Genomic DNA, 6,299 nt, shown 5'->3' with positions numbered 1-6,299 from the left:
GAGCTTGTTTAAATTCTTATCTTCAATGAAATATTTCTTTTATGATGTTTAAACCTTGAGCATGCCATTTACTATTCGTGTTTGCTAAAGTAGTCTAAGATAATCCATGCCTAGGAAGATGAGGTGTGCTGCACCCTAGATTAGCATACTTAGGTAGACACTTCATGCTATACCGAAGATGGATTTTTCTAAAACTCTTTATGTTTTTATTTTAAAAGGCTTGTAGCCAATTTGCATGCCTCTCCAAAAGATAAAAATTAAGAACACAATCCCTAATGCCATGCTACGCGGTGGATTCCAAACCCTAGATCCATCTACTTTGATAAATTTCAATTCGTACTCATAGATTAATTTAGTTAAATCAAGTTAGCAAATTCTTCTTCGTGATTTATTTTTAAAAGAAAAATAACTTGTTTCCAATCCCTGTGGACCGACACCCGTAATCACTATCCTACAGGATACGTGCTATTGCGTGGTTTATTTTTGAACTTGAAAGAACCGATCAATTTTTGGCGCCGTTGCCGGGGATTGCTAGCATAGTTATTTTTCCTATCATTAAAAAAAAATTAATTAATTAAAAAAAACTTTCAAAAAAAATATATATATAAATAAAAAAATTATTTTCTATTATTGTTACTTTTCTTATCTCTTTTTTCTCTTCTACTATTTTTTTTTAAATTTTCTTTTGATCTTATTTGATCAGGAATTGAAGGAAAAATCCGGGATGATCAAAAAGAGAACTGCTGGAAAAGGAATGCTGTAGAGGTTTGCCAAAAAAAAAATTAAATTGCTGGAAAAATTCCCTTTGGTAACCTCTAAACCTTTCTTATTTAAATTAAGTATTAGCTTGAAATTTTGTGGTGATTGTTTGATTTTAATTTCAGCAAAAGTGTGAATGCATGCCTGATACACATACACCAATTAATTTGCACTTAGTAAGGGCAATCACCCCAACAAAATAAGAGCCGGATTTCATCACCGGATTCTTGCCCAACTTAGGTGAACTCAATCTCACATAGTGTCACTTCAATTAAAATCAATTAGACGTTGGCTCCTAGGGACATTCGAGCTCAATAGGACGAAGATCACCAAAAGTTGCACCAATTTCGCTCTGTGGCTTAGTTGATGTCTAGGCAAGCTTTGTCCCTATAAGGGAGACAGTTCATCTGTTCGAGGCAAGTGGGTTTTAAGTGGGACCTTTGCGAATGCATCGTGACCCCTCCACTTACCTGGGAGCTTACCTGGTCAACTCGGTTCATTAGACCAGATTGGAGGCTTAGGTGCCCTCTTCAAACCAGTTAGGAACTGTCTAGTGATTTTAGGACAAAGACTAGGATTGATATGCTTTTCTCTTTTATTGCATGCTTGATTGATCGAGTACTAGTGTATGCAAGGTAGTCGTTCTAGAGTACGAAACCTATTACCTTTTGACCCAGAAATAGAACGAACCCTTAGGAACATTCGAGCTAAGATCAAAACATTAGGATCATCCCCACCTCCTGAGATGGCTGAAGAACAACCCAAACTCCTGAGGGAGTACTTTACTCCCACCATTTACACTTCCCCATCTTGTATTCGATTACCTGAAGTAGCAGCTGTACAATATGAAATAAAATCTAGTGTGATCCAAATGCTCCCATCTTTTTATGGGCTCACCAATGAAGACCCATATAAACACTTAGATGAATTCCTTGAGATTTGCACCACTGTCAAGATTCAGAACTTCACTGATGATGCTCTGAAACTTAGATTATTTCCCTTCTCCCTTAAAGATAGAGCCAAACAATGGCTGAATTCTTTAGAAGCTAACTCGATTCGTTCTTGGGATCAAATGCAACAAGAATTCCTAAAAAAATACTTTCCCATAGGAAGAACGAACCAGTTTAGACGTGCCATTACAAGCTTCTCCCAAACTGAGGGAGAAGAATTTCACGAAACTTGGGAGAGATTTCGGGACCTAATCCGTAAATGCCCTCATCATCAAATACCTAAGTGGCAGCTAGTGCAATGTTTCTATGACGGATTGACTGAACGAAACCGTCAGATGATCGATGCTGCATGCGGGGGGACTTTCATGCTTCGAAATGAGCATGAAGCATGGCAACTATTTGAAAATCTTAATGAAAACTCCCTCCACCATGCTTCATGTTCTCGTCAAGCACCCCCGAATTTTCAAAAAAAAAGGGGCCATTTGTGAAATAAGTCATTCTATGGACCTGTCTAGCAAGGTAGATGCATTGTCCCATAAGATTGATCAACTGATGATAGGTGGGCATTACATGAACTCTTTCCAAGCACAAGTGTATACTATTTGTTCTAGCCCATCCCACCTTATTCATGAGTGCCCCTCAGCGCCCCAATTCCCCGAACTCGTGCAAGAACACATCAATGCTGCTCAATCACAGCCCAGACCGGGTAATGACCTATTTTCCAATACATATAACCCGGGATGGCGAAATCATCCAAACTTTTCTTGGAAGCAGCAAGCTTCGAATACTACCCAACCCTATTCCCAAAATTTTTCAAACCCTCAGAATTTTCAAACCCCACAAAATATTCATCCTTACCGTCCCTCGACTCAATTTCAACACACTCCTCCTCCACCCCAAAGAAACACAACCTTTGAGGAGAAAGTGTTGAACGCCCTTCAAGGTTTGGAAACCATTACACAATTGGTGCACTCTCACACGCAATCAATCGCCAAGCTAGAATCCCAGATGGGGCAACTAACTAATGCACTGAACAAGCGAGAGGAAGGAAAGCTTCCAAGCCAACTATTAAGTAATCCTAGGGGACAATATATGGCTCAAGAAAATCAACTAAATGCAATTCATCATGAACAAGCCAATGCTTTGACTACCCTAAGGAGTGGACGTGTAGTAGACAATAAGATTGGGGAGGACAACAATAAGGAAGGTAAAGAAGAGGATAAAAATGTGTCAAATAAAAATCTAAAACCTTCGTCTTCTTCTTCAGCTAGTCCACCTTCTGCCAAAACTCATATCCCAAAGGCCCCATTTCCTGAAGCTCTTAATTCACCCTCTCCCTTTGGCAAAAAAGGAACTTCAATAGAGAAAATGATGGAGGTTTTCAAACAAGTGAAAATCAACCTTCCGCTTCTTGATGCTATTAGACCTATGCCAAATTTCTCAAAGACCTTTGTACACAAAAGCGAAAATCTATGACACATGTGCCCAAAAAGGTCTTCCTAACTGAGCAAGTGAGTTCTATTCTCCAACACAACACCTCTCCGAAATTCAAAGATCCTGGTGCTCCCACCATCTCCTGTGTCTTAGGAAATAATTTTATTGATTGAGCACTCTTAGATCTAGGAGCAAGTGTCAACCTTTTATCTTACTCAGTTTATGAGAAGCTTGGGTTAGGTGAGTTAAAACCAACCTCAGTATCCCTTCAATTGGCTGATCGATCTGTAAAAACACCACGTGGGATAATTGAAGATGTTCTTGTCAAGGTAGATAAATTCTATTTTCCAGTAGATTTCATCGTCCTTGATATGGAACATGAACCTAATCCTAAGAAACAAATCCCCGTGATCCTTGGGCGCCCCTTTTTAGCAACAGCCAATGCGTGCATCAATTGTAGAACAGGGATAATGAACATATCATTTGGAAACATGAAGGTAAAATTAAATGTGTTCAATGCGGCCGACCAACCCGCGAGGGAAGTTGAGTGTTTTATGATAGACAAAATAGATGACCTCATAGAAGGAGATGCAAAAACTACCTCACTGTGTCTGGCTGAAGACAATAAACTTAGCGCTTGTTGGGAGGCAACCCAATTCTCTTAGATTTCTTTAAATATTGAGGACAATGTTAGGTTTAGATTTGGGGGTATTTTTAAGTATTTTTTTCATTTTTTGTTTTGTTTGCATCTCTTGCATTCGTTTTCACTTCATAATGTCAGGTTTATCAAAAGAAATAAAAAAAAAAAATAAAAATATCTTTTAAAAAAAATGTGTTCATTTTCATTTTTTATAAAATAATAATAATAATTAAAAAAAATTAAAAAAAAGTTTTTTTTTAAAAAAAAAACCTCATTTCTATACATTAATGCGAGAATGCTAAACACACAAGGTATATAAAATCTAAAAAGCCCAATGACTAGTTGGAAGTAATACAAATTTAAGTTCTTTTCATTAAGTCTCTCTTAGGGAGTTGTAAGCTAATACTTCGGAATTTCACTACACACTGGCCGACACTTCTAAGGTCTAGGCTCGACATTATATTGATAGTATAGTAGCAACCTTGGACCCTGATGAATCATACTTATCTAATCCAAAAAAAAAAAAAATCATCAATAATGGATTTAGTCAGGAACATCGAAAAGGGCTACCTATTGTCAAAGGTCAAGTGGGCTTGTGATGAGAACTCCGAGCATAAGTCCGTAGGGGAGTCTTGATGCCCGACACCTTATGCTAACTGGTGTGAGAGTTGTCGACTGATTGCTCGTTACACGGAGAAATCACCACAAGAGTAAAAGTGCACAATATATATATAAAAAGGAACAAAAAAAAAAAACTCTGTATTGACCTTGAAAAAAAAGACAATAGTGTGAAAGCCGTCGTTGTAAAAATTCGAGTAAACTGGAATATTACAGATAAAGCCCGTGAGGTACTAAAGTAAATATCCACAACTCTCGAAATCCTGCAGATAAAATGATTTTGAATCAGTGAACAGGTCCTTTTGACCAATCCTTGGAAACTACTAGTCTTTGCAATATTTTGTTGATCCGAACCCTTTGCTTGTGTACGGTCCAGATTTCACCGAGCACTCCAGTATAAATAAGTCTTACAACTCCCTGACGGAAACTTAATGACTTCAACTTGAATTGCATCTTGACCTAGGATTTGGGCTGATTTAGTAAATAAAATCGTGTGTGCTTTGAAATTTTCATCATTTATGTATCTTAAATTAGATTTTTTAAAAAAAAGAGAGAGTTTTTGAAATTCTTTACTAGTACGCATTTGGAATTCGATTTTCACTTCATAGATCAATCGATCTAAAAATAATAATAATAATAATAATAATAATAATAATAATAATAATAAATAATTTACTGAAGTTTGTGGGTATCTTCACTGAAAATCCTCACGAGACTATAACTCGTCCACTAGGGTAACCTAGGGATTTAAAGCCTTATTGCATATTGTAAATGCAATCGCGATGCATGCGAAAGTGAGTTAGAGTTTTTCTTTTCTAACTTTATTTTGCTCGAGGACTAGCAAAATATAGGTTTGGGGGTGTGATAAGTGCTTAATAATTTATAATTTAGTTACCTTTCCATAGCACTTATCAATATTTTTAAACTGATAAATACATATTTTACCATGAAATTGAACAAACATTGAAGTAAGTTTAAAATATGGTAATTATTCTCTTAAACTAGATTCTGAACTTGTCTCTCTCTTGGTTGCAATCTTTCATGAAAACTACAAAAAAATATATAAGATTGTGTTGACCCGACTAAGGTTATAACTAAATGGGCTTTGGTCCTGATTTGATTGAAAGTTATAATTGTATAGGAAAATCTTTGATTAACCCTTTTATCAAGTCACGGTCTGATCTGGTTGAGTCCAATCTGAAGCGGTTTAGTAAGAATTAAATGACATTGGGCTCGAGAACAAGTTCAAGCCAAATCAACGATCATGACCCACCTCAAACCCAAAGTAATTCCCAACCAATTCCTTACCTACCTTCATATAAAATTTATAATTTTAAAACAAAAAAAAGGGAAGAAAGAAAATAATAAATATAATAAAATAAATAAAAATAATTTTGGGAAGAATTACTGGATTCACTGTTCATATGAACAGTGTCCCGTGAAAATACTGTTCATATGAACAGTGTTACCAAAAAAAATAATAAAATATATAAACCCCACTGTTCATCTTCTTCCCCTGCTCCCCGCAGTGTATCACGGCCGAGATGACGTCGCCTGAGAGACCCTCCACGCAATCTTCCACGCGGTGCAGCCAGCCTCCCGTTCCTCCGCCTCTTTCTCCGCCTGCATCCCCGCCTCCGCACTGCCGTTTCGAGCGTCCGAGACAGGCTCCCAGCGTATCACGCCACGGATCCGGCCACCTTCTTCTTCGGCTCCTCCCAACGCTCCCGGCTCCTCCAGCTCATCCTGCAGCATCTCCTTCCTTCCCAAATCAACAAGCCGTGATCTTCTTCTTCCGCGCCCTAGCTCATTCCGCACGTCAACCTCCCGAAATCCCGCGGCCAGCTCCACTGATTCGGCCGCCTGCAATCAAACCGGCACCCCAGCAATCACGCCGT

The 6,299-nt window shown here is 37.9% G+C and overlaps 1 non-coding gene across 1 annotated transcript; it reads right to left on the bottom strand.

Moving 5' to 3' along the window:
- Nucleotides 1-1,880: 1,880 nt before the first annotated feature.
- Nucleotides 1,881-1,986, bottom strand: LOC148703805 (small nucleolar RNA R71). Its single transcript, XR_015982313.2, has one exon. It is a non-coding gene; the product is annotated as a small nucleolar RNA R71 (small nucleolar RNA).
- Between the last annotated feature and the right edge of the window lie 4,313 nt (nucleotides 1,987-6,299).

This window comes from Phoenix dactylifera, chromosome 2 (genome assembly GCF_051530095.1).
Source record: "Phoenix dactylifera cultivar Ajwa chromosome 2, Ajwa_hap1_PhDact_Kaust_v1.1, whole genome shotgun sequence".
NCBI classification, from domain to species: Eukaryota; Viridiplantae; Streptophyta; class Magnoliopsida; order Arecales; family Arecaceae; genus Phoenix; species Phoenix dactylifera.
This window is presented reverse-complemented; position numbering and strand designations above follow the sequence as displayed.